The 27,199-nt window shown below is 34.6% G+C and overlaps 1 pseudogene; it reads right to left on the bottom strand.

Moving 5' to 3' along the window:
* Positions 1-26,852, bottom strand: part of LOC102022767 — a 154,927-nt pseudogene extending 128,075 nt beyond the window's left edge.
* Between the last annotated feature and the right edge of the window lie 347 nt (positions 26,853-27,199).

Genomic DNA, 27,199 nt, shown 5'->3' with positions numbered 1-27,199 from the left:
TAAAAACTAAATGTGGATGATATGCCACCCTCCCAAGAATGTATCTTTCAAAAAAATTTGAAGTGATGTCCCTGGGGTTAGAGGAGGAGTGATTTATTTTGATTTAGGTTGTCCATCCATGGTCACCTAGCTCCAAGACAGGAAGGGCTTGGAAGAGCCTTGAAGAGAAAAGCTGGCCAGGTCACAACTGTGAGGAAGCAGAGTGAAAAGGGAGGAACCACACAGGGAGAGACACGCTTCCAGTGACCCACCTCTACCCTGGCCCCACCTCCTCACTGCAGACTCAGCCTCTGTGCTAACCAGAGGGTAACTGCAACAGTGAGTTCAGTGACCCTCAGGATAAAATCACTCCCCCAAAGCACCATCTCTGAGAACATAGAGTTCTGGAGGACATTGCAGGTGCACATTAGAACAGAGACGGATAGATGTGTGTGATCATAACTGCATTAGAATCCAGCAGTATCTTCTAAATTCCCACCCAAAGGTTAACATTTGATGAGTTGTGTTTACTATTTTATTTTTTTCATGTGTCAAATGCTTGCTTTAATTCATTGCACATATAAATGACACCATATTAAATATTCATGAACAACTAATATTTTATATTTTCAGTGTATATTGAACATGTATTTTGTATATTAACTAAATAATCAGTACAAAAGTCAAAATGGGGGCTGGGGATTTAGCTCAGCGGCAAAGGGCCTGCCTGGCAAGCACAAGGTCGTGAGTTCGGTTCCCGGTACCAGAGAAAAACCATTAAAAAAAAAAAAAAGTCAAAATGTTTACTATTTTAAATGAAAACATTCCATTTTAAAGACCTGGTATTTCTCAAAAATGGATTGTATTTTCTCTAAAGTGACACAGACAAAAAATAAATAAATACATACATACATAAATGGGTCATTGTGATCAGTTTTCTCCAGAGTGTAGATATCTATCTATCTATCTATCTATCTATCTATCTATCTATCCATCTACCTATCTAGTTTTGTAGAATCAGACCCTAGCCAATTCCCTGCCCTAGAAATTACTCACAGTGGACAGTTGCTTGAGCAAATTAACACAAAAGGAGCTAACCTGAAACTAATATCTGGACACCTACATTTGTCCAAATGACTTTCTGAGTTAATACTCTAGCATCAAGAGACTATCGGCGGGATCTCAGGCATGCAGGGAGATGCTGACTGCAGGAAAGAACAACTATCTTCATAAGAAAAGCCAAATACCAAAATCCAGCTTAACAGAAGAAAAGGAAATGGGAGAATAAATTTGTCTAGCATTGCAGATCTGTGTGTACAAAGAAGAAGGGACATGTAACTAGTGACTCACTTCTTGGAAGAATCACACAGAAATGCTTCAGTTTTCTTTAAATTTTTAAAAAGTGCTGTGCTCTTTCAGAAAACTGATTTCATCAGTTCCCTGAAAAAAACTACAGACTAGAGTTTCAAGCAGAATAAATTTTTTTTTTCCAAATCAATTGCTTCAAGATATGGTTTGTAAAAATATTTTAAAGCAAATTCTACATGTTATTTAAACATGATTTTACCCCCATGTATAATGTATCAAGTGTTAAAGCTGATTTCTGAATATCCTGGAGATGGAAAATAAAGTCATTTTTTGCTTGTCTTTGTTGTATACATTGACTATAAATTTTTACTTTTCAGTTCATTTTGCTTACAATAATACCTTAAAAATCAGCTTTTGAAGAAATATGTCTTTAAGATGCTGAATAGCAAACTAATCTCACGTTTACAAATGTATATACACATTCATATATAGATACACACACAAATATATGTGTATATATGCACAAATATAGTCATCACCATCTTCATATATATTTTTGTATAATTTTAATTGTAGAAGAAAAGAAATTATAGAATATATGATTGTCTACTAAATTTGGCCTTGAGAAAGGAAAGCACATTTTTTTAAAAATTAATGCAAGTTGTGTGAAAAGTTTGAAGATCTGATCAATTCCTGACATGCTTCTATCCTAATTCTCTAGATCTTATGTCCCTTATTCCAATGTAATGAAATATTTATAAATCTTCTCTAATTTAGATATCCTTAAAAATCCTGAAACAGGTGAGTGAAATATTGAAATTGATAATCATTGTATAATTATGCCACTGGGATTACTCTCGTTTTATTTTACTTAGCAACGGATGAAGAAGTCTGGCTGTGAACATACCAAAACCATGGAAATATTATTATCAACTTAGAATCTTAAAGAAATTTTAGCATTAGGTTGAAACACTGCATGAAATATAGTGGAAGAATATCAATTTCATGGCTTTGAAAATATTTGGAAAAAATGCTAATGATACTTAGACTATTAATCATACTCTAGAGATGCATTAGAATAAAAATGTTTAGTGATCTTATACAAGTGATAACATTTTGTAAGTTACTACTTGTCCACATTTCATCTTATTTTTGCTAATGTTAAAGTGTATTTTCTTACATATAACAAGACAGTAAAACCATTTGAAATGTATGGTATAAAAGATAAAGTTTTAAGTATCACACAAAATTAGTAAATGAATAGAAATAAAATGAAATCATCAGAATGTAAATGATACAGCTGAACATTTAGAAATGATATCAAACAGTGGTAATAAATTAGTTTTGTTTTATTGTAATAGTGAGTTGTATGTCCTAGAAGAGACATTTAACTTGTTTCAATTGAAAATGTGCATTAAATAAAGTGGCCTAAATTGTCATAATGTATTATAATTCAACACAGTATTTTGGCAGTTAGTCTGATTTTATGCAGTTTTTTTGTTGGTTATTTATAAAGATTTTATATTAAAACTACTATAGAAATACTAAATATATCACTCCTAGAGTTTAGGAACAAATACACATTACCACACTAACTAGTTCCTCTGAAAGTGAAAGAAATATTTTATCGAAACATGGTAACTTGTAGATTTTTTCTCCCTTGTGATTTTGAACATTTCTGTCCTGGCTCCAAGTTAGTGGTTTTTACTGTACAGGGAAGGTTGATAGCAGTGAAGATGCCCACACATAGAATAATCTGCCAAAACACTGCCCCAGGAAACTATAAGTTATTTTTTAATATTGTCTCTCACTTCAATAAACATATATTAAAGATATGTATCAAAATGCACTTTGTACTTTTTGAGCAGTATAGGTACACAATCACGTCAAAGGCTGCTGTTAATACTTGACCTCTATATTACTATCTCCTTTCAGTCATAGTTCAGCTTGTCTTTTGTTACATTATGATATAATTTGTACAAAATTAATTAGAGTACACCTTTTATTTTGAAAGTCAGTGCCCATAACATAAAAAGCATTGAAGTTAAATTTTTACAAATGAGAAAAATCCAAATACATGCACTTTTATTTCTTTTCATTTAGATGTATTTTCCAATCAATCTGCATTATAATTTATTAAGGGCCAGTTGTTTGTGTAAAATGATTTTTAAAAAACAGGAACTTTGAGACTGCTAGAAGAAAATAGAGGAGGAAAACATAAAGTTAGAGATACCAACAAATACTTCCAACCCAGTACTCAAATGGCACAGAAAATGATAGCAACATTTAATAAATTGAATTGCATCAAAATAAAAAGTTTCTGCACAACAAGGTTAACAAGTAACAAAAGGAAGAGCCAGACTGCAGAACAGCACAAAATCTTTGCTGGTTACACTTCCAACAGAGTATTCATATCTAGAATATATAAAAAACTAAAAATTTTGAACATCAAAAATTCAAAAACCACAATAAATAAGTGGGCAAATACATTGAACTGACACTTCTTAAAAGAAGTACAAATGGTGGATAAGATTCCGAAAAATGTCCAACATCTTTAGCCATTCTAGAAATGTAAATCAAACTTACATTGAGATTCCATCCCACCCAATATGATGTCAGAATGGCTGTAATGAAGAATACAACCGACAATGAACGCTGTCAAGGGTTAATGGGAAGGAGCTCTTATATACTGTTGGTTGGAATTTAAGTTAGATTAGCCCTATGGAAATCAGTATGAAGTTTCCTTAAAACACACAAAAAAATGGAGCTATCATTAGATCCATTTATCTCACTCCTTGATATATACCTGAAGGAAATGAGGTTTGTGTGTTACAGGAATGCTTGCATATCCATATTGATTGCAGCTCAATTTACCATAACCAAGATATGAAACCAGTCTAGGTGTCCATCAGCAGATAAATGGATAAAGAAAATGCAGTCTCTATATAAACGATGACATATTATTCAGCCATCAAGAGTAAAATTTTGTCATTTTCAGGGAGATAGATGGATCTGAATATCAATTATCATGTTGAATGAAGTAAGAAAGAGTCAGAAACACACATATCACAAGTTCTTCCTAATGTGTGGAATCCCAAGAAGACGGCATGAAAGTGAAAGTGAGGCTCTCAGAAAGGCGGAGGTGCCCCAGATGGCAGGGAAAGGAGTTGTCAGAGATGATGTCAGGGGAGATGGATGTGATGCAAATATGTTACATGCACTGAATGCCCCAGATGGGAAACCAGGGCGGCGGGAAACACGATGAGAAGACAGAGTGAAGATGATCAGAGTACACTGTCTGCGTGTGGGAATCAGCCAACATGAAATCCACTGATCTGTATGTATCACCAATATGCACTATCAAAAACATGTTCAACAACAACTACACATTTAAATCGTCATATTTAGTTTCTCTATTAAAATAGAATTTATATGAGTGATTATTAACCAAATGCCATACTATTTTTCAAATAAATAGAATAAAGTATGGAATTCCTTCTGTTCAGGTTTCTGAATGTGTGTGTCCCTAAGAAGGTATGTGAGTTTCATAAATGATCTTCAAGATTCTCCTTAAACTCATGGCTGAATCTGCTTAACCTTTTACTTTTTTATGAGAAATTGTATTTCTAAGAATTTGTTTTATATGTACTTATGGTGAAATATGTTATATTTTATTTTATTTTGCCTTTTTGAGAGTCTCACTATGCAGGTTAGGCTGGCTTTGAACTCATTTATGTAGCCCAGGCTTGCCTCGAATGTGCAAAGATCCTCCTGTCTCAGCCTCCAGAGTGCTGGGATTACAGGCATGCACCACCATGCCCGGCATATTTTATTTTTAAAAATAACTGATGATGCATATTTCAATAGTCTAGGAAAAGTTCTTTTGAACTGATATTTTTGTTTGAAAGGGAAAAGTAATGGTAAAATCCCAGCAGCCACAAACTGAGAGTAGAAATCAGTAGCCTAGGTAAACCAAAGGGCAAGATGTCTGGTTAAAAGATATATGCTGTTTTCCAGTTTTTTGTTTTCTTTAATGGCATAGGAAGTGCTGAAAGCAGGGAAGCTTTGGAGTGGACCAAGAATTTTATTTTTTAATTATTTTTAGTTATGGATATCCTCTTTTATTTTTATCTTTCAAAATTATTTATTAGTGCATGTTTTCAGTATATTATGAGCTTTACATTCATCTTGGGAAGTAATTACAGGCTTATAACACAGCTTGTTTCTCTCCTTAATTCTTTTCCCCAAACCACACACCTCTCCCACTCCACCTCTAAATCCATTTTCCTGTTTTAATTTTTGTTATTATTATTCTTAATTCAGGTCTACCACATATAATGCTTAAATTCATTGTGGGTGTTTGGTACTTGCGCATGATATATCTTAAAATTCTGAATGCATGGTAACAATAATGCTAACCTCACAATTGAAGGCACAAGTTATCAGAATAGAATCTGAATGTATATTTCTGAGGCAATCTGCCAATAACTGAATGTAAACCACATAGACTTCACAGCGCCTGCCTGGCAAGCGCAAAATTGTGAGTTCGATTACTGGTACAGGAAAAAAAAAACTACACAGACTCTTGGGTTTCAGGTAAAGGTGGAATTTAAATGAAGCTTTAAAAAGTTGTCCTAGTATAGGAGCGATTAGTAGGATCAAGCCACAGGAAGAAGATCTTTTTATATAAAATTAAGCTGTTACACCCTCAGTATTACTTTCAAGTATACAAATAAAGACTTAATTTCCAGTAGTAGAATTGACTAAAATATCTGGGAATGACCAATGTCAAAGAGCGTACTCTAACATGGCATGGTATATGTGTCTGTAATCCCAGCACTCAGTAGGCTGAGGCAGGAAGATTGCCATGAATTTGAGCCAGCCTGAACTATACAGTGAGTCCCTGTCTCAAAAGACAAGAAAAAAAAAGCATAGTACAAATGTTAATGATGATTTTATGAGTACAGCTCATTTCCTTTTTACTTCTTATTTAGCAGTGAACTGTTTCATTACTTCACTTCCTGACACATTTATTTAAACTCATTGCTTCAGTCACATCCCATGTTGAGAAAAACTGAATGCAAATATTAGGTAACATTACATATCTGTCATTTTACTGTTATTCATTTTTATTTGCATCACTAAAATTTTAAATTTCTTTGTCATATTTACAAGTGTCTTTGTGAACCCTCTTTTTATTATGTGTATTGCAGTATCTAAAATTAGATAATTTATTTTTTAAAAAAAATCTAGTCAGCAACTTGCAATATAAGTGGAAATGAATTCCAATATACAGAGAATGTACCAGTAAGGGAGGATCACAGTAAGAATCCCCCAGGCTGGCTTCCGCCCTCTTGGAAGCTGTCTTTCTCCTTGTATATGGGGTGTGGTCATATATATGAGCACAAGCATACATACTAATCTATGTATTAACTAGTAGTCAAGTGTCACGTCCCTAGTATGTTGCACTAAAAGCTTTTAAATGCCTGTGCCATTCAAAAGATCGCACATGTATTTCAGGTCGGGATTTTTCAGAAAAGCAGTTTGAGGGATAGGTCAGCATGTATTTTTAGCAGTTGAGCTGTTACGATAAAAACCATGCACACTGGATAGTTTAAAAATCATTTACCTCTCACAGATCTGTAGGCTGGAAAGTGAAAGATGATGGTGTTGACAGATTCGGTGTTCAGCAAGGGTCCGCTTGCTGGTTTCCAGATAGCCACTTTCTCACCAAGGAAGAAGGGTGTCTCTGGGCCTCCATCAATGTAATAAGCGCCCTAATCACACTCAAAAGCCCTACTCTAGTGTGCTAACTACTTCCCAAAGCCCCACCCCGTAGTACCATCACACTGGGTGCCAGGATTTCAAGATATAAATTTCAAAGCCTGGCAAAGTACACTATTCAGTCAGTAACAGCATGAAAGAAATGTGTGCTTCTTTCCTTGAAATAGATACGTGTAGAATGAATGAAAGATAGCATTGATCAGAAAGTAAATCAAGTGCTCAAATCTAGTACTACTACTATTTCCTCTAAATCAGTTAAAAGTGATATGAACCTGCTGTGTCACTCAAGAATTCAACTGATCCCAAAGTAATCTTGAGACATATGTGGATCCTCAGGAATGTTCTGTTAAGAAAAAGGAGCCGAACTTTCCTAAGACTCCTGAGGAAGAGTATATGACCTTGGGTGAGGAGGTCCTATCTCATTAGGGTCTCTTCAAGTCCTAAGGAGACCTCACAGCCCAGGACTAATAGCCAGCAGCTGTGTTCTGAAGGAGACTCCCCCCCAGTAAGTACATCATGGTATTCTCTATAGCAACCCACATACGGAACTTTAAGAAATGATTATTGAACACAGTCATGGTATAGTAATACATCAACTGAGAATGGAGGATTATATATCTATTTGATATTTATAGATCAATGTAGCCCTGAGTTTGAAAGTTGGATATTTTTTCAATCAATTATTCCCATAAAGTTCATGCATATCAAATCTCGGTGTGGGAACATAAATATGAGGAAAGCAAGGTCATTCAGAGTAGTTGAGAAAGACTGGGATGCAAATACTTAGCAATGACAGAGCATAATGGGTGCTATGACAGATGCTTTTGTCAAAATCAAGGGAGGCAAAGCATCGATGTTCTATTTTATGTAGGAGAAGAGAGAGATACGCAGTCTGTTAACATTTCATGAAAGGATCCTTTGCGCTGCTTCTTACAAGAGCCAGAAAGTTTGTTTGGACAAAGCATAGTGTAAACAGTATTCATTACCACCACACAGTGACCTGCATGTACAGTCCTTAGAAAGCACCAGGCTTGAGAGGAACCACGGGTGAGAGCGGTGCAGGGCTCCTGAACCTGCATCCTTCGCCAGCGGTGGAAATTTGGCTTCAGAAAACGTCGTGAGTCAGTACAAGAATTCCCACATGAATAGTCATAGAAAGACCCTTCTTGGACTTATGTAAAGAGGAAATTACTTAAAAGAATGTTAGAGTGTGAAAGCAATTATTTTTAAAACTGAATATAGTAATTAAAAACAGCATACAAAAATTAAAAGAAAAATACTGTAGAACTATGTCAGGAGGGGCTGGGGATTTAGCTCAGCAGCAAAAGCGCTTGCCTGGCAAGCGCAATGTCGTGAGTTTGGTTCCCGGTACCAGAGAAAAACCAAAAAAAAAAACCAAAAAAAAACAAAAAAAACTATGTCAGAAAAGCAAGGAAGGTTTTTAAATAAAGAACATATAAGGTAGAAGCACAGGAAAAATGATTATCTTTAATTTTCATATCCTTTAACAATATGTGTATTTCTATCAACCCAACTTTTAGTGAGATTTTGGATTTTATTTTATAAATATATGATTTGCATCATGTTCAGAAATTGCCATGAGTTTATACCCGGGTCATCTACTTTCTTTTCTGCAAAAAGTAGACAGCAATTTTTCCGGGAAAACAGACAGAAATCCTGAGTTCTTTTTGCCACAAAATAATGCCACAATGATCCCATCTTTCACTACTTCAGTTATTTCTTTAGATTGTTTCTTTTTTGGGTCATGTTTTTAAAATTGGAACTCTTCTGTTTTCCCGTAGCTCTTGAAAATCATTACAAAATTGTTCTCCAAGAAATTTGTCTCAATTTTCATTGCAACCGGTAACTCACAGGAAAATGGAATTACCTCAGTAACACTGATAAATTGATTTTTATTGCTTTAACCCACTTTTATTTTTTAAATGACTAAAATCTTTATATTTAACATATTATGTGATTTGAAATCCATAAGTCTCACTCATAATTCAGAATCATTCTTTTATCTAAGTTATTTTGTAGGCTACTTGTTTACTTTTCTTGGTGAAAGTTGGAACATATCCATAGCTTTCCCATAATGCTTATATATTGGACACATACTTATTTTTTCTTTAACTCTATGTCCATTAAAATGAAGAGAACATCATAGTTCATGTAGTAGTTTGGCGTCCTCAGTGCAAAAATCTGAACTGAAGGATGTGATATCTTCAATTTTCCTTACCAATCTGCTATCCCTTGCTGGGCTTCTGTTTCTGCTGTCTTAAAGGTCCACCTCACAGGAAACCAAAGAAAAGGAAAACAAAACAGTTTTTTGCTAAGATTATTTGTGATTTGATGCGGATATGGAAAGCTAACTCTCTTTTGTGAAAAGTGGATGCTTTTTCTAGCAACATCCTCTCTAGCAGTTTTCAAATACAATGCCCTCGGACCCAGATATGTTTTTCCAGTTGTTACCTGCATTTATTGAGCATCTAGTTGGCTCCTGTTGGATCAGCAATTTTGATGATTATGCATTCTTAATTTTAAGGCCATTCTCTCAGAAGTGTCCCCTTATAAAATGGCTCCAGACATGATTTCCACTACATGTATCTCCTATATTCCTTTCACTGGGCTTCTCTGTCTCTGAGCATGTGGAAATATATTTTTTCCAATACAATATCTTCTTTTAGCTTCTCACTTCTGTCTCAGTTCAGTGTAGTCGGTTTTTCCCACAATCCATAGGCTTTCTAAACTCACTTTGGGAATAATTGAGCTTATTTAAGGTCCTCTACCTTTTGTGTGGTTAGGAGTAACACTCTGTCATTGTTACCTTCATGGATATGAGGACAGAATTGACAAAATATTGTCAACCATTGCCAAAGGATGTTCCCTCTTGACTTTTCATCTGTCTTGTTTAAAACCTTGGGATGGGAGATCACTTATACTACAAAACCTATGTGGTAGTCCATAAAGGTCAGATGGCCAACTAGCTTCTCCAGCAGAATCGGGGAGAACTTGGCAGATACCGAATTTCTTTTTGTTTTTTTTTTTGTTTTGTTTTGTTTTTTTTTAATTTTAGAAATAAAAGGAGGAAAATACTAACAGATACCGAATTTCTCTCAGAGTTACTTTTCATAAAATTGAAAAACGAATGATGTTAAAATTCCTTTTAACAGTTTTTTTCACTTTTCTCTCGAGTAAATACTATTTTTATCTAAAATATTTTTTCTATATGAATTTGATAATTTATAGTTTTAAGTACAGTGATTTGTAGTTGTTCTGTATATTACTATAAACTTTCATCTAATATTTACAAGTGGACATAATCACATTTAATCACATTTAGAAATCATCACTAATTTTTAATCCTCCTTACTGTGATGCACTGAGAAAATATTTCACTACTATTTACACGTTAATTCTATAATGCAGCTTTTAAAAACTCTTTCAAATTAATAGAGAACTTGTATTATTTTTGGACTTAAGCAATTTTGAAGTGAATAACCTAACTCAGAATTTAAATGCACCTAGATATCTAGATTTGAAATATTTTTTGCAGATAATATTATAATTTCTCTACTTCTGCATATTTAAAAATACACACAGTCAGTATATAATAGGAAAAATTATAGTAGAAAAAAATGTAATTGGCTTTCCAAAGATTAAACTACCAATTTCTTTATAAATAAATACTACTCAGGACATGAGGTTTTTTTTTTAAATCACAGAGAAATGCAAGTTCTTGCCAGTTCAGTGTAAAAACTGTCATTGGTAGTTTTTCTTTTTTTTTTTTTTTTTTCATTTTTCTTGTCATAAGGAGTTTATGGTCATCATCATAACTATTATTTTCTTTTTTCCTTCCTCTTTCTTTGTCTTTCTCTCTCTCTTTCTCTCTCTCTCTCTCCCTCTCTCTTTCCTTCTTTCTTTCTTTCAGTCATGTACATTTTGTGCTGAGGAATAAACCCAAGGCCTTCCACCACCACTGAGCTACACCCCCAGCTCACTATTGTTTATTCTCTGAGGAAGATCTACGCTTGGGTAGGGTCGCAGAATTGGAAACTGAGGGGAGACTTCAAGGAGGGAACCTTGTGACAGACATCAAAACCCAGTCCTCTAATCAGGGAAGGAGTTAAAAGAGGGTAGTGGGCTGAAGAGCCTAACCTGTTAACTCAGGTTTTGAGGCACAGTCACCCTATTTTCAGGCAGATTCTGCTGAGCAAGGCAGCCATATCCAAGGAGACTCTCTTCTCTGCATGCCCACTGGTCAGTGCTTATACAAGGTGCTTATACAACGGCCTGGTGATTTTACCCAGCATGAATCTGATTACATTTGCTTTGGGACTCCCCGCTGAGCTGATATTGTCAAATCACCATCATTATCTGAAGGCTTCCCCATCCAGTTTTCCTACTTCTGTTTCTGTTTTGAATAATGATATTCCCCAATGAACATTTGTGCTCCTAGATAATCTCAGCATCTGCTTTTCAGAATACCTGGCTCGACACACCTGGTATATGTAGGGAGGACTTTTTATTTTGAGACAATACTGGTCATAAATCTGAGCCCTTTATTGACAGTATCATCTGGTCTCTTCTTGGCTGCTTTGTCCCATTGCCTGCTTGATTCTTAGTAAAGATGCATTGACCCTTCTGTTCCGGGATCATGGTCCTCTAAAAGTCTAGCTGTCAACTTCCTGTTTTCTGGTCTGACCTTGTAGCCATTCAAACTTCACAATATTACTTTTTATTCTTTCTCACTTTCCCCCACCCCATCATGTATTTTATCTGTGTATATTGATGGCACAGATTAATGGCTTTCATTTGGGATCATTTGTGCACGCATGTGATATCTCACCTTTTATACAACATGCAAAGGAGACTATTGTACATGGATAACTCAAGGCAGGGAGGGTTTGAGAGCACCTTCTGAACAAGAATTGACGCAAGATCTTCTATAACTTATGGGCGTTTCTTACTTTTAAAGTTAGTAGTGAGTAGTTTGTTTTGGCAAAAAACAGTTGCTTTTTAGGTCTTCCATAACAAAATGAATTACTTTTCACTGATTAGTGTCACCCTACCTGATGTTTCTAGCACCTAGTACTTGGCCTATGAGCCAGAAGTATCTCTCTGCTAATAAGTCATCATACTGCCTCTATTTCCCCTCCTCCACCGTCTTCTGAATGTTTCTTTTGAAAAAAAAAGGGAGGGGAGGAGGAGCATATGAATTTCAAAATCTAAACTTAGAAGACTGCATATTTTAAAAATGTAAAGTAAATTTATAATATTTGAAATATATCAGCCTTTATCCCCATTTTAGCCCTTCTACTGAAATTTGGGGAGAAAGATAGCAAGCACAAAATTGAGATCAGGGCAGAAAACCTGCCTCAGCTATTTCATAGCACATTCCTACATTTCTACCCTTAAAAAAATCTTTGTATCTGCAATACTGCTATAGTATCAATAATTATTCCTGTAAATAAAAAGATTTCCCAGCAATATGAATAAGATAAGCCACACTGTCCAACAAAGCTTTGACATTATTTTTTTCTATATATAAGACATTTTCTCCACAGGGTCTCAGTATGTAGTTTATGCTGGCCTTGAACTCACAGTATAACCCAAACTAGCTTTGAACACACAGCAATCCTCCTGTCTCAGCCTACCAAGTGCTGGAATTACAGGTGTGTGCCACCAGACCCGGTTTGGGTCTTGGTTTTTCTACTCCTTTATTTCATTGGACAATTCAGTATCTTTATTAAAGTATTACATGGTCTGGATAAATATTTCATATAAAAATATTTTATTTGTTACTAGAGACTATCCATCCATATGTTCCCTCTCCTGCCTTGGCTACTCTTGACTTTTATTCTGTAAGGAATAGTTTAAAGGTATTTATTTGGCAATTTATGAAATAAAATACAGCACATGTGGTGGACTGACAACTGGTGGTCAATTTGTGACCCCCAGCTGAACTGAGAAAGTGTAGTGCTGGGTGTTGGAGGCCCACCTGCGGACTCTTGCCAGCAGAATAAGAGGCAGAACTGGAGAAGGAGAAAGAGGCTGTTGGGAGCTGAGAGAGGCTGTTGGGAGCTGTTAGACGCTGTAGGATCTGATGGTTGTTTTGGAGGAGCTCATCATGCTGGTTTTCTTGATGACCTTGGCTGTTTTCATCCTCTGAGGAGCTCAGGACCTTGGTGGCACTGAGAATGGCTTTGGTTCACTTTGGGGGAGCTCTGGTCCTCACTCTGAGCATCACTCCCCGGCTCCAGAGGGGAAAATGGTGCACTGCTGGTCTCCTGGAGAAGCTTGCTATTGTTACGGCCATTGCGAAGCCATTGTTATGGCTTTCCTGATGGAAACTTGGCCATCTTGATCATGGGAGGAGCTTGGGACCTCACTGTTGCTGAGGATGGTTGTGGTACCTTTCAGGGGAGCTCTGGTTCTTCTGAGCATCACTTTCTGGCTCCAGTGCAGACCCCTCAGCCTGCTAGCACAGATCCTTCATCCCGCTAGCACAGACTTCCTAGATTCCACCACTAACCTTTGGTCCTTCACAGCACAGATCCGTGAAACAGGCCTGAATGAGACATTGTTATGGGCTGTAGGCCTCCAGCTGGACTCATGGGAGACATTGTTATGGGCTCTAGATCTTCAGCTGGACTCATGCAGGACATTATTGTGGGATCCAGGCCCTCTGCTGGTTTCCTTGGTCTCAGTGTGTGGACAGATTTCCTGCACTATTTGTATATCAGTCTTTGGGTGACTATTATAAATAATCTTATAAAATACGTGTCCTGTGTTATATTGTCTTCTCTTGCAAAATAACACCCAAAACCAACACAATACATAAGCAGCTTGAATAATCCCCAAAAGACAAAGTAAATTTAATATTAGCATTTTCATTAACATGATATATCATGTTAACATTTTGAAATGAAATTAGCTTTTAATTAAATTAAATTTATTTATTTATTTATTTATTTTTGAGACAGCGTTTGACCATGTGCTCAGACTGCTCTTGAACTCATTACATAGCCCATGTTGGCCTTGAACTCATGGTAATCCTGCCTCAGACTGTCTGCTGAATGCTGGGATTACAGGTGTGCACCACCACACCCAATTTAAAATTAACATTTATATGATTCAACATTCTATTGTTTAGAAGACTAAAAGCTGTAGTAATTTTTTCTTCAAAAGTTTGAAAAAACTATCCTGAATACCACCTCAGTTTGATATTTCAATCTTTCCCTCCTAAGATCCAAATAAAATAACAGTCAATAAAAGAAGAATTAGGACTATGTTCAGCAGCAATGACAGGGGCCTCCAAGAGGAGCTGGGACCACATAATGGAGTCTTCTGAGTCAGCTCCGTACATAGTTTACAGAAACATCTGCCAGGGGCTCTGCAGCTGTTTGGGAGCTCCCTGGAGCATGATCAGGGAGGCAAGGTGCACGGGCACTGCTTGAACACTACATAGAAAACAAGTCATCTACTATGGGGCAAAGATCATATCATTTGCACAACGACCCTAGCTCCCTGCTAAACTCCTTCAGCCTCCCTAGACAAAGAGTCTTTTTGGCTCAAGATCTACTTCCTGGCTTGTGAGGGTTCTATTTCTTTGCTTTTATATATTTTTAATTTCTTGCTTTTACATCTTTTATTTCCTTATCTTTGCATCTTTTAAATAAATTTGCCTGCACCCTGCCTCAAGGATCCATGGTTTCATTCTTTGTCACCATGGAGTAAGACCTCCCACACACGCTGCCACCAGCAACAGCTTCCTCTTAATATATTTGAAAACATTTCAGGGGCTGTGGATTTAGCTCAGCAGCACAGTGCCTGCCTGGCAAGTGCTAGGTCACGAGTTTGATTCCCGGTACTGGAAAAAAAAAACAAAAAAGAAAAAACATTTTATTAGTATATGTTTTTAAAATATAATAAATGCATTTGTAATGGGAAATTGGCACATACACATATGCACCTTCACACTTTATACTTCATTGCAGAAGTAGAAGAAATCTCAGCTGTTCTTGCAAAAGAAATCTTAGTTTAGCCAACTTAGTATATGAGTGGAAACAAGAATCAGAACTACTTTTACGACTCCCCTTTATTTTTGTGTTTCTTTTTCCCCTGAAAAGTATCACCATATGTCTTTCCTTTTTTTTCCTAATTTCTAAGCTGTTCAAAGAGCCAACTATTGATTTTACTTTTCTTCATGTTTGTTTTCTATTTAATTTATTTTTGTTCGATTCACTACTGCTTTTTTCTTCCTTCTCTTGATTTATTATTTTGCAAGGTTTATAAGCACACAGCTTAGGTCATTGATTTTTCATCCATTCTTTGTTAGCATTGGTTTTCTTTCTGGCTCTTGAGATATTGAAAAGGTTTCTTGACGTCTAACATTTGAGTTCTTTCTAGTTATATTTTTAACAGTTTTCCACTGTGTTGAATTGCAGCTAGAAAATGTAATTCATGTAATACAACTATTTGAAAATATTTGAATTTTTTATAGCTTAGTGCTTATTGACATACATGCTTTAAATGTGCTTAAATATGTACTCTATAATTATTAATAGTGTAGGATTCTTCACATCTTTAGTAAAACTAGTTTATCATCTATATTTTTAAAAATTATAGATATCAATAATTTATTTTCTAATATCAGAAAAAGCTTGTAAAAATGTATTGTGCTTCTATGTTTGTAAATTTTATCTAGTAATTTCAGTAAATTCTACTAGACTAAGCTTCATTTGGTAGAGTCTATAAATTTTAGAGTATTTTGCAATCCTAGCTAATTCAATCTATTTTCATTATTTTTATATAGAATGCATTTATTACCAATAGGACCAATTATTTGGACATTAATATATCTACCTAATTTTTTGTTAATATTTTCTTGCTTCACTTTATTCTAGTATTTAAAATGCACTTACCATTTTGTTTAGCATTTCTGGTATAGGTATTTCTCTTGTAAACCTGATTTTTTTTTAAATTTAAAATATCCAGTTTAACAATCTGCTTTTCAACTTGTGTTTGTTCCTATTGCTAAAGATTTTTTTGGAATTAGTTAGGCTAACCATTATAATTGGACTTATTTTTACAGTTTTATGTGACAATTGTTATATGATGATTTCTCCTCCTCTATTTTGTCTTTTTTCTTCTAAATCTTTCACCTTGAATTTCTTTTATTTTTGCTTGTTTCTATTTTATGATTATTGAAAAGTTGAAATATATTGAAATGAACAAAATGATAGGATCTCTGTTATCCTATCTAATGAATTTCTCTAGGTTCTTGACCCTTGTCTTTGTTTATAAATATGTTTATAAATACATGAATTGGTAGATACCATAAGGAATGAAATATATTTTTTAGATATGCAAATAATTTTAGTGTGCATTTGACTATTCCCCTGTAAATGCTGACTAATTTTGCATGACTATTGGACCTTTTTTAACATTTCTGATTTCCAACATGCTTGTGTTTCAAACTTAACCAAGTTTCAAACTTAACCAAACTTAACCAGATTTTCCTTTGACCTCATTTCTATACTTTATTGATGACCACTTAATTGTGTTAAATTAAATATTTGATAAATTCATTTTATAATACTATGGAGGTAATGAGCTTGCTTTCTGAAGAAGTGAAGTTTAGCAATATGAATAGCACATGACAGATAATGCCTAAAAAAATATAGGAAGCAGGAGAAAAAGAAAAGAATTGGTAAGTATAGCATCATTCTCTGACAGTTTAGGGTGATTCAAGAAGATATACACTTGAAAATTACTAGAATTTAAACTTTATTAACTCTGTAAAATAACAACTTTTTAAATTCATTATAAAATGATTGATACAGAGCTTATAAGAGGCTTATATGTTTATATTCACTTTATAAAATTACGTTGAATGAGACTTAAGATTTACATACTCTTTCCTGTCAGGGTCATATTCCAATAAAACATGTGTTTCAGCAAATGATGTTATTCAGTAGATTAAAAATATTGAGTAACAGGAACTTCAAGTTACTGCTAGGTGGCTAGATTTGAATAACTCTAAAGTTCTGTATTCAGGAAAATTCTATATTTTCAGAAAAATGTTAGAAATAGTCCTTCATTTTGAGTTTTACACAAAATATACATTATAAAATCTCAACGAAAATTTTTAAGAATAATACAAAAGTATATGATTTTTAAATGAGTGGGAAGGAAACTATTTGAAAATAAACCACAATAAATCCAAAGTACACTGTAACAATAGAAAAAAGTAAGTAAGTTAATTTTTTTTTTTTTTTTTTTTGGTTTTTCTCTGGTACCGGGAATCGAACTCATGATCTTGCACTTGCGAGGCAGGCGCTTTTGCCGCTGAGCTAAATCCCCAGCCCAAAAGTAAGTTATGAGATGCAGTATAACCTGGTGGAAATTAATATAAACAACGTGACTGATACAAGTGAATCAAGCTCCCTGGATATGGTTTTAAAAAAGACTCAGAAACTTTGCCAACCCATGAGAAGTTACCTTCAATTTGAATTTAATATGCAAGTTGTGCAAACATTAGGTACTTACTTGGAGCAATTGTTACCTCATGACAAAAAGGAATCACAGGAGGAAAGTGATGGTCTAATTTTATCTGCTATGTTTCCTCCTTTCTGTGACTATTAACTTTTATTTTGCATAGCATACATGACATTTTGTAAAAAGTATATATTTTTACATTTTTGTGATAATTTTAATCATTTATTCTTAAGATGTATGTCTTATTTGTTTAGAAGACGTTTTCATTTTTCTAGAATTTCCTGGATTTCCTTTGCTTTATTCATACTATTTTTGTGTTTTGAAGATTTAGAAATTATATTCTAGTCTTCTGAAATGATTACAACTCTCTGACTGCATTTCAAGGACACTGAAAAATGTTAGATAAAACTAGTCCTGAATTTTTAAACTATCGTTAAATTTTAATCAAAAATTATATTTCTAGTTTTTAATAGTTAAACTTACATATAAGATAATCTCTAGATCCACCCCCTTTCTTTATATTTGGGCAACTTAATGTCTCAGACTTTTATTTTCTTCTCTGCAACATGTTTAGTAACACAAATAAAGTTACTGATATTAGTGAAAAATGGTGCGCCTCATGTCTGGTGTACAGTACATGTATGAGCTCTATTGGTTATATAATAATATTACAATAACAGTGACGATACTTAAAATAGCTCATACTTAAATCATCTATATCAATATGCTAAGCACAATTCCAAGCATATTTTTCTGAATTAATTTACTTCATCTTCATAAAATCTTATTTGATTGTAAAAGAAAGGAAACATGATGTCATACCTAAGTACTTGGGTCTTGAAATTATCCTTGCTAGGTCTGAATATCGGTTCTACTATCAACAGCTGCATTTACCTTGGAAACTTAATTTCCTTCACTCATTTAGCCTCCATTTCCTCATATATAAAATGATTCTTAGAGTTGATGGAATGATTAATATAAATCACTTAGAACGATAATCGAGATACAATGTGTTTCACAAGTGTTTGTGAAAGTATGTAAGTGTTGCTATCTCCATTTCATCCATGAGAAAACAATGGCACACAGAGGGTAATTAAATCATTCATAGTCATTACCATTAATATCATGGGGAATATAATAAATTTATCTATCATTCCTTAAGACTAATCATCTATATTTATAGCAAAAAAAGATGCTAAGTTTGGAAAATATGATTCACTATTTTAAAAATTATATATATCATTTCTGAACCTGATAACAGGACTAATAAACCATGGAAACACTATCAAAATATATTTCTGTCCATGCAAAAAATAATACCACGCCATTTCACTTCATACACCAAGAATAGTTGGGTAAGACAATATGTTTTCAATTATATTTAAATATTTAAAATCATAAAAGAAAAGTACCTTAAAACTTCTAAAATTTTCAACAGCAGTAGCTCTGCAATCCTTCTGCATCATATTCTGATGATTCACTGAAGGAAGTTGAGTGAAAATAAAGATTTTTTTCAGCTGGGAAGGATAAGTAACTGAAGGAAAATAAAAACTGAAACAAAGATAAAATATTTAGTTCATATACACAGTTCTTCAAAGCAGTGTATCTGAGACATTACAACAAAGAAAATTGTCCCCAGTGTGAAAAGCCAGATATGTAACACAGAAATAAGACACACCTCTCCCTATTATATGTAGGAGAAATGAATTTGAATAAGTAAACATGAGGTTTAAAAATGCAATGGGTAAGATGGAAAATAATGAGTTTTTATTTTGTTGCCTTGTAAATGTATTAGCTTATTTCATCAAATATAGAAATAGGTTTATGAAGAAATTAGAGGAATATTATTCGGAAAGCCATTGAAATTATCATAAATGTTAGACTAAAATTGATTTAGCTATAATTTTTACACAGCCTATATTTGGAAAAATGAATACCATTAATAATAGAATAATATTCTGAGTCTCTTCAGATGGAGAACCATTTAGTGCTTCCTTTTACTTTTCACAAAGCTCTTGATTTAACTGTGTAAACAAAGTTTGACTGCAGACCTAAAGGACAGCTTAATCTTACAGTCATTTCCTTTCAGGCCGCAGGCTTCCATTTTAGCTTTATTCATTACAGCCCTAAAGCTTATACTTTCTAAATGTGTAGGTTAGAGAAAGTACCTTGGAGCTCACCTGCTCAAGATTAATAATATCACTCCAAGAAGATTAGAGCTATTACTCTTCCTGACCTGATCCAAATGGTACAAATGGGATTTTAAGGATGATGCCTGTTCAGAGATCCAATGAACTGATGAGGTGCTGGGGACAGCTACCCTGAGGAATCCAGAAAGATAGACGGCTGAGTTGTACAGCTGATACACCATTAGCTTTAGCTATTATCCAGAGAAAAGATTATGGCTATAAATAAATTCATCCTGACCCATAACACAATGAATAGGCAGGCAAAAAGATGGACAGTCCAGGAACATAACTATTACTTAAGCATAATGCCTTAGGCTATTTTCTTATTCAATATCAGAATTGAGTGAATACATATAAGATATATATCACAGTATTGCTAATGCAATTAAGTGAAAACTTTAGTAACATTACTTTATAATTTTTAAATATAATTTCTAGAAACTACCTGCTCTTGCTCTCTTTTTATAGTATCATGCTTCTGACAATAAAGACTACATTTTTCTCACTTATCTGGTTAAAGTTTCTGTGTTTTAGAACTCCATATTCAATAATGTGAGAAAACAGGAATCTAGTTATCTTGGAGAGGAACAATGACTGACGTTACACACAAACATACACATATATCATAAATCTTCCATTTTGCATGACAGCCTGCATACTGGCTTTATATACCTTGTAAAGAAATAAAGATAATATTTATATTAGGCTAATGATAGCATATACATCATAGTTTTGTGCAGTTTATACAAATTAATTCATTTGACCCTTATAAAATAGTTATTTTTCTGTAGTCATTTTTAAAACGAAGAAAAAACCAATTTGAGTCTAAAAACATTGTAAGTGATTTGTTTATACTTCTCTTTTGAAACAGTTTAACTCATTCTCATAAAATTCTTTAGAGTTTCTTGTCCCTTTGATTTCTTTCATTTCTTCAGTAAAAATTTTATGATTCATCAAAAAAGTGTATTTGCTCTCACTGTACCATATCCCTTAAAGAATCATAGTTGCATTTCTAAGCAGGATTTTGCAAAACATTTAAGACTATTCTATGAAAAAGAATCTTCTGATATTTTATAAATCTTAAATATATTTGTTACTTTTGGGGTTGTCTGGTTTCTGCTACTAATAAAATATCAGCCCATTATACTGTAACCGCAGCACCAAGATCAACACATAAATTTTACTGTGTAATTGACATACATTTGGATGAATAAATAAAAGAAATAACTGAATATAAAATGCTATAAAGTGGCACATGTTAAAGATGAGCTGTTTATGGAGATAATAAAGAGGAGCTAAAATTCAATGAATATTTCTACTTTTAAGATCAATCAAATGGCTGAATGATGATACTATTAAATATAGGACACATCAAAGAAAGGTCAGTGTTTGGGAAAGAGAGAAGTAATGAGAAAACTTTTTGATTTACTGACTTTAAGATCGCTATGAGATATTTTATAGTGATTCTCATAGACTTCAAAAGAATAGTTCAAACTAAAGGGATGACTTGAATTTGGAGAGGAAAAGTACACTAACAAAAGAAAAACCTAGAAAGTACATGTACACACCAATGAATCAGTGAAAACTGATATAGATGAAAACCACAGATGACATTCTGCACATTACCACCAACAGAAGTCTAATGCTAGGATACTGTGATTTTAAACATACGCTCCAAATTTCTTTGTTTTCATTGCATATATTTTTCAATCTTTGTCTAATTGTCGTGCATTACAATTTTCACAAATGTGACACGTGTCTGATTTTTTTACATAGAGTAACACAATGAAAGGATATGCAAGTGGACTGTGGAGGAGAGTAGGAACATTTTGTTGAACTAGTATGTTGTTTCCTATTTTTAAATTTTTTTTTTACATTAGTTTTGATAAATATTTAAATCTTTCCTTTTTCTTCTTTGGTACATGTAATCAACCTCAACAACCTCTGTCTTGCGAGGCAGACACTGTACATCTGAGTTATATCCCCAGCCCCTAAGCCTTCCTTTAGAAGAAATTATTTGAGAAGTATTAACAAATAAGAATGTTTTAACTTTAATACTACAGGAATAGATAAAAATTATTATCTCAGCATTTTGTCATTTTCTACAAATGACCTCAAGTTTTGTAGAATGAAATAGAAAGGTTAGAATTGCAAGGTAAATCAGCAACCTTCTGAAGATTCTTTTTGTTAAATTAATATTTAATATTTTGTAAAATCAATAACTAAAGCATGTGGATATGATGTTAAATCCCCTTGATTCATTTAATTATCCATCAAAATTATATGAATTTCTTTTTTCAAATTTACCACTACCTTTTACACAGTTTTCAGGGCTGTTGTGCAACTTTGTTCTTTTCACACTGAGCTCATATTTTTATTTTGAATTGTATATGTGTTTTCTAATTTTTTAAGCAAAACAATAACACATTGACAAGACATACAAAATTAGCAGAAAATGAAGGAGTATATAAAGGGAAAATAATAATATTACAGCTGACTTTCTTCCCCCTGGCAAATGTCATATGAAATTTAAAGATGTGAATCATAAGAAACCTGATTTAGAATGTGTCTTTTAATCTGTTTGATGCTCTGTGAATATATTTTTATGCAGTTGTTAAACAATTCTTAAACTATCTAATGACTTGTGGATGTATTTTTAAACAGTTTTCAAGCAATTCAAGAACCCGAACCTATTTCAAACATAATAGTTTTCTAAAGACGATAATACCAATGTTCTATACAACAGTGTAATAATATTCTGAAAGTAGCATAGATTATTTGAATACCACCTATGAAACATAACTCTTCTAAATTTCTGATGTGGGGTGCATTCTTCACAATACAGCGGGGATAACTTAGTTCAAATGGACTGCATACAGTTTAGAAGAATGGTAGTCATTGACTTCCATTTCAGGGATAAAGAATTTAGATCAGACTGCATACTGCTAAGAGTGATAGAATCTTGAACTGTATCATAAAAGGGCCTTCATGACTTGGAGAAAAATCATATCCTTTCTCAATCCTATTAACTTCAATTGGGGAAATTTCTTTACTTGATTTTACTAAAATTAATAATTCTGTATACTAAATAAATTTCATTTTATTCATATGGATTTTTGTTGAATACCTAGAGTACATTAGCTATTGTATTTTCAACATTAGTGGCATCACTTTACATTCTGTGGTTCCTAATCCATACACACTTTTGGGACTGTTCCGGAAGATTCAAAATTGTAAAATGTTTATAGACTGTCTATTATGGTTTGTGTCTGAATGTCCCCCCAAAGTCTTATGCAGTCACGAGGTGGGCTTTTAGAGTTTATGACTGGTTCATGGTCCAGTGTTTGAATTATGGATGTGAGTGCTACACCTGCCCTGGGGCAGATAGTTTACATGCAATGTAAGGTAAAGAAAGAAGCTGCTTGCACCGCTCCTCCCTTTTGCTCTTGTTGTTTTGCTGCTCCGCTGCCATGAACTGTTGCCCTCTGCCATGTACCACCTGGCCTTGGAGCCAGCCAAGTTTGGACTGAAGCCTCCACAAACTGTAAGCTAAATAAATTCCTTAATTTTGGGCATCAGATATTTTGTCCCAGCAATGAGAAAAGTAACCAAGACACTGTCTACCTGCTGAAATGTATGTACCTCTCTTGCCTGTAAATCCAGTTCAAGACCTCCAAGCTGCCTTTGCTGCTGCACTTGCCCTCCTTGCACATTGCCTCAGTCTTCTGCTACCCACAGCCCGCAGGTACACCTGCCTAGACCTAATGAATGTCTTCTTTTGCCTTTGGTGGTCTCCTGTCAGCCAACCCTTCTTCACAAAGACCCCAGTTCTAAACTCAAAGTTTCATTGACCTGGACTCAACTTCCCAGAGGTTCAAAAACTTGTTTACCCTCTTTAGAGATGATTGCACTTCTGATTGATGACACCCAAGCTGCATGCTAAAAGGGCACAAAAGCTCTGCTGCAATATCTGTAAGAAACTGGTTATAAGAAAAAAGTACACATTTCATGGATCTGCTGGCTTCTATAAAATCTAGATCCTCGAGTTCACAAAAATAATGATGCTTACTTAGACTGTAAATTTACCTGTTCAAATACTTAGATCTGGTCATTAAAGGTTACCTCCCTCCATTGCCTCTGCACTCTAATACCCACTATCCTTCTGATCAAGAAAGCTGACAAGTTCACCTTAGACCAAGACCTAACCAAGACCTAATTATCCAGGTGCCACATGCTGTACGTGAATGAACTGTTCTAAAAATAGATCCCCTGACAGATACTGAGTGCACTTTGTTTATGGAGGGAAGTAGCTCTGTTAGGAATGAAGTCTGACAGACTGATATGTTGTGATCACCTTGTACAAAACAATTTTGGCCAAAACTCTCCTGCAGGGATGATCTGCATAACAAACTGCTTCCTGCTGCTGTTTGGAAATCTGCCACCAATGATGCAAAATAATCTGGTTCAGAAGCTAAGATCTCTCTGGGGATCCAATTGGCTGAAACATAAACATCAGCCACTAATCCCACCCTAACTGTATGTTCTACAAGCTCAAGCCACTGTGCTGGCACACATACCCCTGCAGCCAGCTCAGGTCTCAGGATCCGGGTCACTGACTCTGGTTCCCATTCCCTACCCACACTGAGAAGACAATAAAAGTTTGTGGGGGCCTGCTGTAAAAAATCATCCCTAGATATGACCTACCCTTGATCATTGGCAGCAACAGCAGGCATGCATTTGTAGTAGAGGTAACTCAAAAATTATCAGACTTATTTCTTATTATAGAGTTGCAAAGGGACCAATACCCATTCTGAATGAGAAAACAGAGGCATCAAGGGAAATGGGTAGAGGATCATACAGTCTGTAGTGGTGAACTTTTACTAAGGCCTTCTGATACTTTGCTCTCTATATTACGACTCTTTATTATATTTTGTTGTTTATTTGCTAGTTGAAATTCATCAGAAGAGGAGAGGCACTCTAGAAGCCTTCATAGAGGAGCAGGGTGAGATATTCAGGTGTATGTCAATGACACATTTCTTGCCTGTTTTCGCCTACTTCATCTGATATACTAAAGAGTAGAGTAAGTAATACAGTATGTAGTTTTTAATTTGCTTTATAGTAACATATTGTACTTATTGAACCCTTGGATGGTAGACAGAGATACTTTGATTGATATTATTAATGGAGACATGCTGCTTATGTATTTGCTTTAAACATTTAAAAGTTGTTAATATGTTAAAAGTTTGTGGCAAGGTTAAATAGCAACAAACTTAAGACAATGAACATATTCTAAACTTACATACTACAGAGAGACAGGGACTAAAAACCTGCAGAATCAAATGAAAAATTGCAACTGTAATATTTTTTGTAAAGGATATAAATAGATCAGGACAAATAGTAAGGCACAAGGTATAAATGTTTGTTCCTCCCCCCCCAAAAGCCCATTTTCTAATCCCTAAAATGATGGTATTTTGGTTTGATCTTTGGGAGGTACTTAGGCAATGAAGACAGAGCCTTCATAAATGGTATTTGTGCCCTTATAAATAAGGACCTGGTGACATTCCTTACCCTTCTATCATACAGAAAAATACATAGAAAAAAATAAAAATAAAGAAAAAAATTAGAAATCAGACTCTTATGAGACACCAAATCTGCAAAGTCTTTGATTTCAGACTCCAAACTATGAAAAAAAAAATTTTTTTTTAATTAAGCTATCCTTCTTGTGCCACTGTGTGGGAGTAGCCTGAACAAACGAGGACACAGAGAGAGCCTACACTCACAGGTACACTTTTGGACCAAAAATTCTTTCCTAACAAAACCAACAACAACAACAAAAATAAACAAACAAATAACAAAGAAGAAAAACAACAAAAATTCTTTCCTGAAGTGATGACAGAGACTGCTATGATAAGAAAAATTTAAGAAATTTTTGCTGAGTTAAAATTAAATACACTAAGACTTGAAGCACAAAGGAGCATATCACAAGAGATCAGCTTGTGAAAGAAATAGCTGTTGTCTTGTGTAAGAGAAAGGCTCTATGCTAAATACTAAGAGATGGAAAGATTCCATGAGATGATTTGCCTGGAGGACAATAATTAGAATGTAACATCATCTTTAACAGTCAAGTAGGGTCAAAGAACTACAAGATAAGTTAAGACAGTGTTTTTTTATTATTGAAAAATAGTGTACTATATTAGAAAGTTTAATGTGTTTCTTTTTCTTTTCAGTTAAAAATTTGTTCTATTTTGAGGAAAATTGATTGAACAAGGGTCAGAATGAAAGGAGAAAATGCAGCTAACAATACCCTGACTTAGTTAATTATAGTAGCCTCTGACATTAAGTCTGAGACTGGAAAAGGTATTACATGTTAACGTTTTGTGAAATCTAGCAAGTAAGTCTTCACACTATCATATATATTTACTGACAGGAGACACCATCGGGCTTTCTGTGCTAGACAGACAGGCAGTTTATTACTCACTCCAGAATGCAGTAGCCAGAGAAATATCTTAGTGAAAATTCCTTGAGCCCAACACCCACTGGACCACATGGTAAGAGTCAGACATCACCCTGTGTGAGCACTGGGTTCAGCACAGGAGAGACCTTGGAGTTGGATGACTCAGAGTTTATATAGAGAAGCTGGTCATTCTGCTCATCCTTCATCTCCAGAAGAAAAGTAGAATTCCCTATTATACAAATCTACACAGTAGAAGGAAACATCACTAAACATGTTTCTCTGAAACCTAAGCAAACGTTTCTCAGGAAGGAAAGGACTTTGTTTAGTTACTTTCCTGACACCAGGACAAAATACCTGAACTTGTAGCTTAAGAAGGATATTTTTTCTTTGTTTTGGTTTAGAGTTTCAGTCCATGTCAGCTGACTCTAAGGCAGGCACAGGATGGCAGAAGGGAAAAAGGTGCTCAACTCATGGCTGTCAGGAAGCAGAGAATGAAGGGAGAATTCAGAAAGGGAGATTCACCTGTCCAGCTCACCTGCCCACAGTGACCCATCTGTTCTTACCAGGCCTCACTTCCGTCCCAACAGCATGTTCAGATATGAGTATAATGCCGTAGATGAGTGCAGTGCCGCCATGATCCGCACTTATGCCAAAAATGCCCCTCTGAACACATGAGAACACCTGGGGGACACTCTAGATCCACATCATAATGGACTTTGTGGCTTAAAATGCTCTCCAACATCTCTGTCTTTAGGGAGACCCTGTATCTAACCTTTAAAGCTTTAGAATTTATGCAATCTGTTAGGCAAAATTCTGTGTTTTTTTGATATCCTTTGCTCAGAAGAGTTGCAAGGAGCTGAGAATTACAGTGTACTACCTCTTCACTCATGATGTGCATTCTCCCAAATACAACATATAGTCATACTCAGAGTTACATACTCAGTGTCTCAGAGTCACCCTAAAGTTTCAATTCAAACTTTAA

Source organism: Chinchilla lanigera, unplaced genomic scaffold (genome assembly GCF_000276665.1).
Source record: "Chinchilla lanigera isolate Chin_1 unplaced genomic scaffold, ChiLan1.0 scaffold00001, whole genome shotgun sequence".
Taxonomy (NCBI): domain Eukaryota; kingdom Metazoa; phylum Chordata; class Mammalia; order Rodentia; family Chinchillidae; genus Chinchilla; species Chinchilla lanigera.
The sequence above is the reverse complement of the archived record's forward strand: the minus strand, read 5'-3'. Positions and strand labels throughout refer to the sequence as shown.